Below are 12,607 nucleotides of genomic sequence, written 5' to 3' on the forward strand. Positions count from 1 at the left end.
CATTTAAATATTGAGAAAGATTATCAATCTGCCTTACGGGTCATGGATAAAGATCTAAAGCATGCTAAAAATAAGGCGGCCTGCTTAGAAAAAGAACTGGCGAGCACTCTCGGTTTATCAGAAGAGTTGAGGCGAATAAATATGCTCAAATGCATAAGTTGCAAGAAGACTTGAGTATCATTAAAAAGGATGCGCACCAGCAATAATTGGAGTTTGATCAGCAGAGAGAGCAGTTTGAAAGAGAAAAGGGCCCATTGTATATGCTCAATGGGTCAACTTCATGCACAATTGGAAGAAATAAAAAGGCATAAAGGGGGTCATCAACATGCATATTTTGAGGCAGAGCGGCATCAGTGGATGATTGAGAGAGCTGTGCTATACCGTCGTATTGAAGAATACGAGGGATGCGAGTCTCAGACAGGGCATGCCCTCAACACTACCCAGATATGGTTGCAGAATTATCACGTGAATATGGGGCAAGCCAGAGAGCAAGTACTTCAGTTGGCAGAGAAAGCAACATATATTCATGACGATCATCATCATCTAAACAATGAGAAAGTTGGTCAACAAGCACGTGCCCTCGTTCCACAGTTGCCAGCGGTGTTTCAGAATTTGTACGAGATTTTGGGGGAAGAATGGAGGCCAAGGGATGCAGACCATTGATGATATCAATTTAAGAAAGAAGGTCATTGAAGATTAAACTTTTAGTGCAGTCAATTAGTTCTTAGTTTTATTTTTTATTTGTCGCATTTTTAATTTTATATTTGGAGGCTTTTATTCCTATCAGAGTTTATTTTATTTCACTCATAATTATGTCTTTAGAGTCAATTGAGTTAGTTTCTATATATTTTCCTTTTCTCTCATTGTATTTAAAAACAAAAACAAAAAAAAATGATTTGAAAATGAATGAAAAATATTTGATTTTGTTTTTTTTTAAAAAATAAATAAATAAAAAATCATCAAAATTGTTATTATTTCTCCCTGAACTACGTAATGATCTGGTTCATGCGGCGACATGATACGTAAGCAACCCACAAAAGGTTCAATCAAAATATTTTTCAACGATCTAAGAGGAGGGATCGAATGAGGCGTGAGTGAAAAGAAAAAAGGGGAGAGAAGAAACTAGGAGCGTCAATAAGAAGCAACCTGATAAGCAGGAATGAAACATGAAGCCTTCCAAAAGCATGTTAGAAATGGTGATAATGTTAGGAGCATGGCATATTACGTGTGAATTATATTTATAAAATTCTTAACCCTAACACGTTTGTTGTCTTTTAAAAGTAAGCTTAAGGTGGTTGGTTTGTGGTGAAACTGGCAACACATCATTACTTCACCTGATCTAAAGGAAAGGTAATGATGGCTAACAATGATGAGATCGAGTTGGTCAGTGATGACCCCCAGGTTCAGTCAGTTGAGTAAGAGTCGGAGGAAATAAGAAAGTTGAGACAAAAATTGTCTGATGTACATCAAGCTTGGGTTTCCGGTCAGCCTCCACCCCGGGGTCCTTCAGAGGGAACTTCCACCGTACCCCTGGCTACTCAACCACTGCTCCATGCAACGAGCGATCACATTCTACCACTAGGGTATGTGCCAAACTAAAGCCTCCATGCTGCCCCTGGTACCTCTAATGTGTGACCTCCAGTCGCACCGGTCAGGAACCCACCTCTCTTCGTGTCTGGCGCACCGGTATATACAATCCTGCCACCACCTCCTGTGACAAGTCCAAACAACGAGCCACCATCTCATGCTTATGATGGCCAATACTACTCTCCAAATATGGCTTTCAGGGTCTCGGATCCATACAATTTGACTCCTCAATACGAGTCACCAGTGGAAAATGAAAAGCCTACCAAGTCGATTGAGCCTGATGAAATGGCCAGAAAATGAAAAGTCTTGAGCAAAACATAAAGAACATACAAGGACTAGGTGGTCACAAAAGTGTTTCGTTCAGCGATTTATGCATGTTCCCTCACATCCATTTGCCACCAGGGTTCAAGACCCCAAAATTTGAGAAGCATGATGGACACAGCGACCCTATCGCCCACTTGAAAAGGTACTACAACCAGCTGAGGGGTGCAGGTGGAAAAGAAGAATTGTTGATGGCTTATTTTGGGGAAAGTCTTGTGGGGGTAGCCTCCGAATGGTTCATTGACCAAGATATCTCTCACTGGCATGTTTGGGATGACATGGCCCAAGCCTTCGTCAAACAATTCCAATACAACATTGATATTGCACCAAATCACAATTCCCTATCCAATATGAAGAAAAAGCCGACTGAAAGCTTTAGGGAATATGACATAAAGTGGAGGGAGCAAGCGGCTAGGGTTAAGCCACCCATGGATAACCACAAGTTGATCAATATTTTTCTGAAGGCTCAAGAGCCTGATTACTTTCAGAACATGATGTCCGCGATGGGTAAACCTTTTGCAGAAGCAATTAAAATAGGGGAGATGGTCGAAAATGGCCTCAAGACTGGCAGAATTGTAAGTCAAGCTGCTCTTAAATCCACCACCCAAGCAATCTAAAATGGGTTAGGAAGTTTTGCAAATAAAAAAAAGAGAGAAGAAGGGGCCATGATGACCTCGGGATCCAGTCAACTTCAAACACCGGCATCATACCCTTATGTGCAAGTTCAGCAGGGGCAATCCAGCTACCCTCAACATTATTATCCCCCGTCGATTTCTCAGTACTCTGTGGGCCCACTACAGTATACAATATTTAATGCCCAATCCTATGTTCAGCCTCCCAATCAACAGGTACGGTCACCAGCTCCAAGGATCCCCTGACCTCAACAGCAATATTTTCGGGCACCCTACAATGCTCGTCCTAGGCAGGATTATGGTCGAGAGCAGAGGCTGGTGGAAAAATTCACTCCATTGGCTGAATCATACTCTAATTTATTCCAGAAGTTGAAGCATATGGGTGTGATTTGACCCATCGCTCCCCACAATATGCATCCCGATTCACATGGATTTCAAGAAAATGCTAGATATGAATATCATTCAGGTGCCCCGGGGCACAACACTGATGGCTGTTGGACTCTGAAAAGAACCATAGAAAGACTCATTGCTAAAAAATTAATTGCAGTGACGAATGGCGAGGAACCTCCTAATGTGACCAATAACCCATTGTCAGTAAACAATGATGGTTATTTTGTGGGAATGATTGGCCGAGATCAAGAATAAAGGTCGGTTGGTCGAGCAGAAATAACACTGGGAACGATTTAAGAGAGAACCAAACTGAAAGTAAGTCCAAGACAAGATGTGTCGTTGATTGTGAAAGGTGCCCCGAGCTTAGAAAAGGCAACTTTATTTGTTCCCAATGTCTCAAGGTTGGAAGTTCGCTCCGATGTTCCAAGTCCAAGGTTGTATGTCCTTGGAGGCCACCTCATCACAAGGCAGAATCAGGGTGGTACGAAGGGTATAACAGAGCCGATCATAATCAAGCCTACCATACAACCCCGTGTGACAAACACGAAAACCATTCGCTGGAACTACAACAAAATTATGGTGACCTACAAAGGCAAGGAAATCATAGAAGAAGTGGGGGAAACTGGAGGTTTACTCGATCAGGGAGGTGTTATTCTCCAGAAGAGTTGAGGAAGGCCAAGCAAATCAGAGAAGGCCAAATGCCAATAAAGAAACCAGTCACTTAGGAAGAGACGGAAGAGTTTTTGAAAAAGATGAAAGTTTAGGATTACTAAATCATTGACCGGTTGAGAAAGACTCCTGCTCATCTATCTGTTATCTCCACTCATACAATCAGAAGAGCATGCATGTGTACTAATCAAGATCCTGAACGAGGCACATGTCTCAGAGAAGACCACCGTGAATCAGTTAGAGAAGGTGGCCAATAGATTTTTCGAGGTGAACAGAATCTCCTTTACTGATGATGAACTTCCCAAGGAGGGATCCAGGCACAATAGGGCTTTGCACTTGATTATCAAATGTGAGGGACATTATGTACAGCGAGTCATGGTTGATGGAGGCTCGAGTGTAGATGTATGCCCTCTCTTTACCTTGCAAAGCATGAAGATCAATACAAATAGAATCCGACCCAGCAATATTCGTATTCGGGCTTTTGATGGCTCAGCGAGACCGCTGCATTACAGGATAGTATGGATATCTCCCGGATTTAGGCATTTGCCCAGAATATAGAAAGGGGTAGGCATCGGCAGCAGGGTATGGAGAGGACTGACTCAGGGCAGCGTAAGAGGATGAGATTTGCCAGGTCTCAGGAGCAGCCTTAAGATAGTTACAGGCCCCAGTACTTCGAACGGCCACCTAGACCTCTGCCACCTCAGCTACAGGGTTACAGGTATGACCGCTATACTCAGTCAGGACCAGGTGAAAGCTCCCAGGCGTCAAGTTTGCAACGACAGCGAGGTTCGGGGCAGACATGGACATTTCTGCTGTGGTGTGCCATCTGTGGTAGAGGACACTTGGGCCAATGCCGAGCCGGTTCCGATGCTTGTTATACATGTGGACGTCCGGGGCATATGATGCGAGATTGCCCAAATAGAGATTATGGTGGTATGGCACAACCAGCGAATTCAGCAACAGGTTTCTGTTTAGGTAGTAACCAGAATCGTAGCTATGCGTTAGCGGGTCGAAAGGACCAGGAATGTTCATCAGACGTTATGACAGGTATGTTGACCATTTGCTCTTACTATGCTTATACCTTGATAGACCTAGGATCTACTTTATCGTGTATTACCCCATTTGTCGCGGGGAAGTTTGGTATAGTGCCTGAAATACTAAGTGATACTTTTGCGATATCTACACCGGTCGGAGAATCGATTATTGCTAGACGAGTTTATCGAGGTTGTACGGTATCAGTTTGTGGTCATCATACCTCAGCCGACCTAGTTGAGCTAGAGATGTTGGATTTTGATGTTATCATGGGCATGGACTGATTGGCAGCTTGCTATGCCACAGTTGATTGTCGAGCAAAGATAGCTAGATTTTATTTTCGGGTGAGCCAGTCCTTCAGTGGGTAGGTAATACAGCGACACCCAGATGTAGGTTTATTTCCTATCTGAAGGCAAGGAAAATGATCTCAAAAGGGTGCATTTATCATATTGTGCGAGTTAGAGATATAGATACTGAGATACCTACACTTCAGTCTATTCCAGTAGTAAAAGAGTACGCGGATGTATTTCCAGATAAACTTCCAGGTATTCCCCCAGAACGAGAGATTGATTTTGGCATCGATTTGCTTCCGGGAACTCAACCAATATCCATCCCTCCGTATAGAATGACACCTGCCGAATTGAAGGAGTTGAAGGAGCAGTTAAAAGATTTGTTGGAAAAAAGTTTCATCAGACCCAGTACTTCACCTTGGGGTGCATCGGTACTGTTTGTGCAGAAGAAAGACGGCTCGCTGAGGATGTGTATCGATTATAGGCAACTGAACAAGGTAACTATTAAGAATAAGTATCCAGTTCCAAGGATAAACGACTTGTTTGATTAGTTGCAGGGAGCTAGATGCTTCTCAAAAATAGATTTGAGGTTGGGGTACCGCCAGGTTAGAGTTTGGGAGAGATATATCCCTAAGATAGCTTTCAGGACCCGATATGGCCATTTAGAGTTTTTTGCCATGTCCTTCGGGTTGACGAATGCACCTGCTGTATTTATGGACTTGATGAACAGCCTATTCCGACCATATTTAGATCTGTTTGTGATAGTCTTTATTGATGATATTTTGGTTTATTCACGTTCAGAGGATGAGCATGAGGACCACCTGCGAGCGGTACTCCAAACCCTCCGTGATAGTAAATTATATGCTAAGTTTTCTAAATGTGAGTTCTGGTTGAAGTCTGTAGCATTCTTGGGGTACGTTGTATCCGATTGAGGTATAAATGTAGACACTCAGAAGATTGAGGTTGTGAAATCCTGGCCTAGACCTACCACTCCAACAGAGGTTCGTAGCTTTCTAGGCTTAGCAGGATACTACCGGAGGTTCGTAGAGGGTTTTTCTTCTCTTTCGGCACCATTAACGAAGTTGACGCAAAAAACAACTAACTTTCAGTGGACAGAGGCTTGCGAGTGGAGTTTCCAAGAGCTTAAAAACAGGTTGACTTCAGCACCAGTTCTAGCACTTCCAGAGGGTCCATATGGTTATGCCATGTATTGTGATGCCTCAGGTGTCGCGTTAGGATGTGTCCTGATACAACATGGGAAAGTAATTGCATATGCTTCAAGGCAGTTAAGGAAGCATGAGTGGAATTATCCGACCCACAACCTCGAATTAGCTGTGGTTGTCCATGCACTTAAGATATGGAGGCATTATTTATATAGTGTTCATGTTGATGTATTCACAGATCATAAAAGCATGCAGTACATCTTCAAGCAAAAAGAGTTGAATTTGCGACAGAGGCGATGGCTTGAGTTATTGAAAGATTACGATGTTAATATTCTCTACTGTCTAGGGAAAGCTAATGTTGTAGAAGATGCCTTAAGTCGCCGATCTATGGGTAGCTTAGCACATGTAGAGGCCAAAAAAAGACAATTAACTAAATATATTTATCAATTGGCTTGTTTGGGGGTTCGTTTAGTAGACTCTGGCAATGGTGGAGTTGTACTCCAAAATACTACAAAATCATCTCTCGTAGCTGAAGTAAAGGAGAAGCAGTACGAGGACCCAGAGTTGGTCGAGTTGAGAGAGCGAGTTCCGCAGCAGAAGAAGTCGTTGTTAGAACATAAGGGAGACAGGGTTCTTAGATACAGGGGTCGTTTGTGTGTTCCAGATGTAGCAAGGCTACGGGATAGGATTATGTTAGAGGCACATTATTCGTGGTACTCCATTCACCCTGGGTCGACGAAGATGTATCATGACATTAAGGATGTGTATTGGTAGGACGATATGAAGAAGAACATTGCAGAGTATGTCGCTCAATGCCCTAGTTGCCAGCAGGTGAAGATAGAGCACCAGAAGCACGGAGGGCTAATGTAGACTATAGAGATCCCGACATGGAAATGAGAGGCGATAAACATAGACTTTATCACGGGTTTACCTCGTTCTCATCGTAAGTTCGATTCCATATGGGTGATAGTAGATAGGCTCACGAAATCATCTCATTTCCTACCGGTTAGATCTACATATACAGCAGAAGATTATGCAAAATTATATATTAAGGAGATAGTGCGACTACACGGATTACCAGTATCTATTATATCTGACCGTGGGGCCCAGTTTACAGCACATTTTTGGAGGTCATTTGAGAGAGGTCTAAGAACTCAGGTGAATCTCAGCACCGTTTTTCATCCACACACTGATGGGCAACTCGAGCGCACAATTCAGACGCTCGAGGATATGTTACGAGCATGTGTGTTGGATTTTAAAAGAAGTTGGGATGAATATCTACCTCTTATCGAGTTTGCATATAATAACAGTTATCACTCCAGTATCCAGATGGCTCCGTACGAGGCTTTGTATGGGAGTAAGTGCAGATCTCCTATAGGGTGGTTTGATGTTGGAGAATCTGGGTTACATGGGTCAGACCTGGTTCAGCAGGCCATAGAAAAAGTAAAGCTCATCCGGGAGCGACTGTTGACAGCTCAGAGTCGTCAGAAGACATATTCTGACGTGCGGTGACGAGATTTAGAGTTCGGGGTTAATGACTGGGTATTCTTAAAGGTGTCACCTATGAAGGGTGTGATGAGGTTTGGCAAGAAAGTCAAACTTAGCCCACGGTATATTGGGCCTTATAGGATTATTCGGAGAGTGGGCCAAGTAGCATATGAGCTAGAATTACCCTCAGAATTGGAGTCTGTCCATCTGTTTTTTCACGTATCAATGCTACGGAAGTGCATTGGCGATCCTATTCGAGTGGTGCCCATGGATGATGTACAGATTACGGAGAACTTTTCATACGAGGAAATCCCGGTTTCCATCCTAGACCGACAAATCCGCAAGCTACGGAATAAGGAAATAGTCTCCGTGAAGGTTTTATGGAGGAGCAAGAATGTGAAAGAGATGATGTGGGAAGCGGAGGAAGAAATAAAGTCTAAATACCCCCACTTATTTCAAACTGAAGATATGGCTCGAGGTAGGATACCTCAGCACAGCTCTATTCAGGCCAGTAGGTCATCAGGTAAGCTCCCATTTTTTACTCTCAGAATTTATAATGGATAGTTGTGTGAAGTCAAGTGTTGTTATTTATAGACAGTGGCCATGTGTGGCATGTATAGTATGTTTTCTGGCTGCGTACAGATTAGTTTTAGTCTAGTGTACGGAAGAGACTCTAGCAAAAAAAATTCCCAAAGTATCTAAGAGTAGACATTCGAGGACGAATGTTTCTAAGGGGGAAAGGATGTTACATCTCGCGTTTCTCGTACGTTAAAGTTTCGTCTTCAATTAATTGATATAGACTCGGGGATGAGATTATCTTGAGGTTAGCATATTTACGTTATTTATAACAAGCAATAAGTAAGTGCCATAAAGGAAAGGGTACACGAATTAAAGAAAATGAGTTTCGTTGAAGGTTGTTGATTTGGGATAAAATACGGTCCGAGCTATAATACTCAATACTTATGGACTAGTACCATACAAGGTATCATATGACCGTGATAATATGATGTATAAAGTATATTAAAAATAAGTAAAATTTTAAGTAATTTGAGATAATTCTTAATTATGTGGGTAATTGATTAATTATCGGGTAGCGGAATAATACCTAATTAATTATTAATTATAGGATAAGATTAAAAATAAAACCTCCCCCACCGTATGTGGCAACAAGCCACCACCCAAACCAAATGACTCATTAGTCATGGTAGGTGGCAATTTAAGGTGCTAATTAAAATACACCTCATACTAACATTTTTCAAGGCAAAAATACTACAATCTGATATTAGCTCAAAAGAGATTTCTTACAAAAATCTTCAACTAAATCCTTACGATCAGAACACTAAAGAATTCCTACAAGTTTCAACAATTCCATCAAGAATTTTTACACATTAAGTAACGTGGTTAAGGCCCGTAGCAACGTAAATCTTCAACAGTCCAACGAAAAGTTTTTGAACTGTAGCAACGTAAAATTTTGCGATTCTAAATGAGTACGGTGTAACCTTTTCCAAGAACATTATATGGATTTTTTCTTACTCCAGGTATGTTAAGGCTAAGCTATTCTTTCATTTTGGCATGATTTCGTAATTACACGAGTTTGATAACGAAGCATAAAGAAAAATTCATATCCCAAAATTTACGTATATTTTTCTAGTTTTGTAAGTTACAATATTTTCTTTATCGGGACTTCATATTCATTTGAGTATTTTCTTTTTCCAGTCAAGAGAACAGAGAGTCCATATATACAGTATTACAGTAATTTCATTACCATCGAGCTATAATCGATGGGCAAGCCCCTATTGGGCAACCTCTGATCAGATGGTAAGTTATATACGGAGCCTACTGTGGCCGAGCGCCTATGAGCGAGCCCAGTTGGCCGAGATACAGAGCCTAGTATTGTCGAGCGCCTATGAGCGAGCCTACTACGGCATAGCAGTTATATACATATACCGAGTCTTATAAGGCCGGACAACTATTTTACTTACTATATTGAGAGAATAGAATCAGTATCAGCAGGTGAGCATATCTTTAGATTATCTTTGACCCCCAGTTACTTTCAGTTATTATATTATCAGTTCAGTTTCAGCTTTCAGTATATTACCTTACATACTCGGTACATTATTTCGTATTGACGTCCCTTTATGGGGGCGCTGCATTTCATGCGTTCAGGTTCAGACAGACAGACGGGTAGACCTCCTCAGTAGGTGTTTTCCGAGTTCAGCTTTAGCGGTAAGCTCCCTCTCCTTCGAAGTTGCAGGGTCTAGAAATTTTGTGTACATCTTGTGTATATATGTAGATAGGTTATGGGTAGGTCGGGGCCCTGTTCCGATCACAGTATATCTATCAGTAGAGGCTTGTAGACATATCCTGTCAGTTAGTACAGTATGTTGGGCTTGTAGGCCCTGTACGTATATTTTGTTGGCTTGTCAGTTGTAGTAATTATGACGGCCTTGCCGGCCCAGCTTTATGTTGACATTTAGTCAGCGTTAGTCTCTATTCAGTTTTATATTTTTCATCGCACATTATCTTGTAATGTGGCCCACGGTCAAAGTATGACATTACATGTTCAGAGTCTCTTAGTCGCAAGTGATACGCAAGGATATGTGAGGTACTGGATGCCGGTTTCGCCCCCAGGCTCGGGGCGTGACATTTTATTTGATAATTTAGGTCATTAATTAGTTTGTTTTCTATGTCAAGCAGTAGATTTATTTGGGATTAATCTCTTGGATTCATTGAGTATCAACTAGACATCATTTGGTATATTTAGCTGATGGTTTATTAAGAGAAAAGGAAACCTTGTTCATTAATGGATTAAGATTTCTATTAGGTTTATTGATAAACAAATATGAAATGTTGTTTGGGTATGACAAGATGATATTTGGGAATAAAGATACTTCTACTGCTTTTTGTTAGATTGCTTTCATTCTCATTTAATATGCCAAGTTTGCTTAGAACAGGTAAATCCACCCTTCTTTTCTTTTTTTAATAACAAATACTTGAATAATAGGGTTACACCAAAAATTGTTAGTCATGCCTCAAATTAAAAACTATTCTTTAATGACTTTGAAATGTGCTTGGATTGCATAATCGGTTTTAGTGATTAATTTATATCCTTTCCATAATAATTTCTAAAATTGTGCTTCAAGAATTAATTTTCTCAAATGTAGTAATTTCTCAAAAGTAATACAAATAATTGATTGTCATGATTTCGGATTCGCTTGCGAGGTGCAATTATGATAAGTTAATTAATTTTGTTATTCGATCACGCATTCGCTTGTGTAGCGTAGTTATGACAACATAATATTATCCAAATTATTTTTTTAAAATAATTCTAATAATCAAAAAATAAAAGCGGATATGTAAAATATGAAAATTATATAAAGCACAGTTTTGTCCAAAATTAATTCAAGTCAAATTTAAGTCAATAAAGCGATCGTGCTAGAACCACGGGACTCGAAGAATGCCTTACACCTTCTTCCCGGTCAACAGAATTCCTTACCCGGACTTTATTTTCGCAGACCAATAATGATAGAGTCAAACCTTCCTTTGACTAGGGATTCAAATAAAAGGCGACTTGGAATACCAAAAATCAATTTCAAGTGCCGACTCTGAATAACAAAATAATCCCTATTTCACAATTGTCACTTTAATTGGAAAAACTCTTTAACCCACAATCCATAACATATATCTTTTGTGTGTGTGGGGGGGGGGGGGGGGGAGGGAGGAGGAGGGGGAAGGGGGGAGTAAAAGGAGGTGTGACAGATCTGGCGACTCTGTTGGGGAACTCTCAAGAACACATATCTTTTGTATTTTAATTTTCTGTTTTTGTTTTCGTTTTTCTGAACCACCCACCACCCTCCCCTCCCCCTCCCCTCCCCCTCCCCCCAAAAAAAATTATTTTTTTATTTTTCAGTTTACATGTTCGAAATTTTACGAGTTCCAAAGTTATGAGTTCGGAGGTGTATGTGTTTGGAAGTTTGCGGGTTTAGAAATTATATAGTTTACGGGTTCTAAAGTTTGCGGGTTCGAAAATTTATGAAATTTATGGGTTCGGAAGGTTGTTGATTCGAAAGTTTATGGTTTCATATTTATTGTATCTAAATTATAATTTATGAGTACTCTTGAGAAGTTATTTTCCTTAATTTGCGTACCAAATACCGAAAAATGAGTAAGATTACTACTTGTTTCCAAAAAAATATTTTTCACAAAAAATACTTTCTGTTATACCAAACACACCCCCAAGTTTCTTTTTCATTTTAAGAGATACCGGAATCAAGATCGAGGAACAAACATATACCCATCTTCTTATATTGTAGATTCTAAAGTCTTTTAAGTTCTCTTTCTTTATATTGTAGAAAAAGTTACTCAAGACATTTACCTCGGAGGTGCTAATACTCAGAGGCAGATTTAGAATTTAAATGTTACGGGTGTCATGTTACTTTGAACATAGATATGTTCTTATTTATACAGTCCAAATAGAGTATATTTATATGGTCCAAATAGAGTAAATATTTAGTTTTCGCTCGAATTATTTGTCTTTCAATTTATACATACAAATCAATTAAACGAAAAATATACTAATTATGACAACTCGACGCAATAAGGGGTTTCGTAATAGTGGGAGAGAAGATTCTTGGAAGAAGAAAACTAATTTATATATAGTGTGTGTGTGTGTGTTTTGCAAAATATTGGTGGACTTTTTTATCCTTTAAAATAAATTTCATATTGAATAAAATTATAATTAATTTTTTTTAATATTTAGAACTTTAAGATTAACTAAAAGTATAGTTATTAAATCTTTTTTTATTTGAGTAGAAAGTCCTAAACTTTAAGTTCCAATAAGCTTATATAAATAATTTTCGTATTTAAACTATGTAACACAATTATACTATCTTTCATGTTAATTTTTCTAATATTTATATTAATTCTAAGAGAATATAAATTGATAATAACGATCATGAACTGCCGTGATACTCCTACTAATAAATATGAAGGAGTCATTGATTAACTTAAATTAAAATTAAACAAAGAAAGAAAA

This window comes from Nicotiana tomentosiformis, chromosome 3 (genome assembly GCF_000390325.3).
Source record: "Nicotiana tomentosiformis chromosome 3, ASM39032v3, whole genome shotgun sequence".
Taxonomy (NCBI): domain Eukaryota; kingdom Viridiplantae; phylum Streptophyta; class Magnoliopsida; order Solanales; family Solanaceae; genus Nicotiana; species Nicotiana tomentosiformis.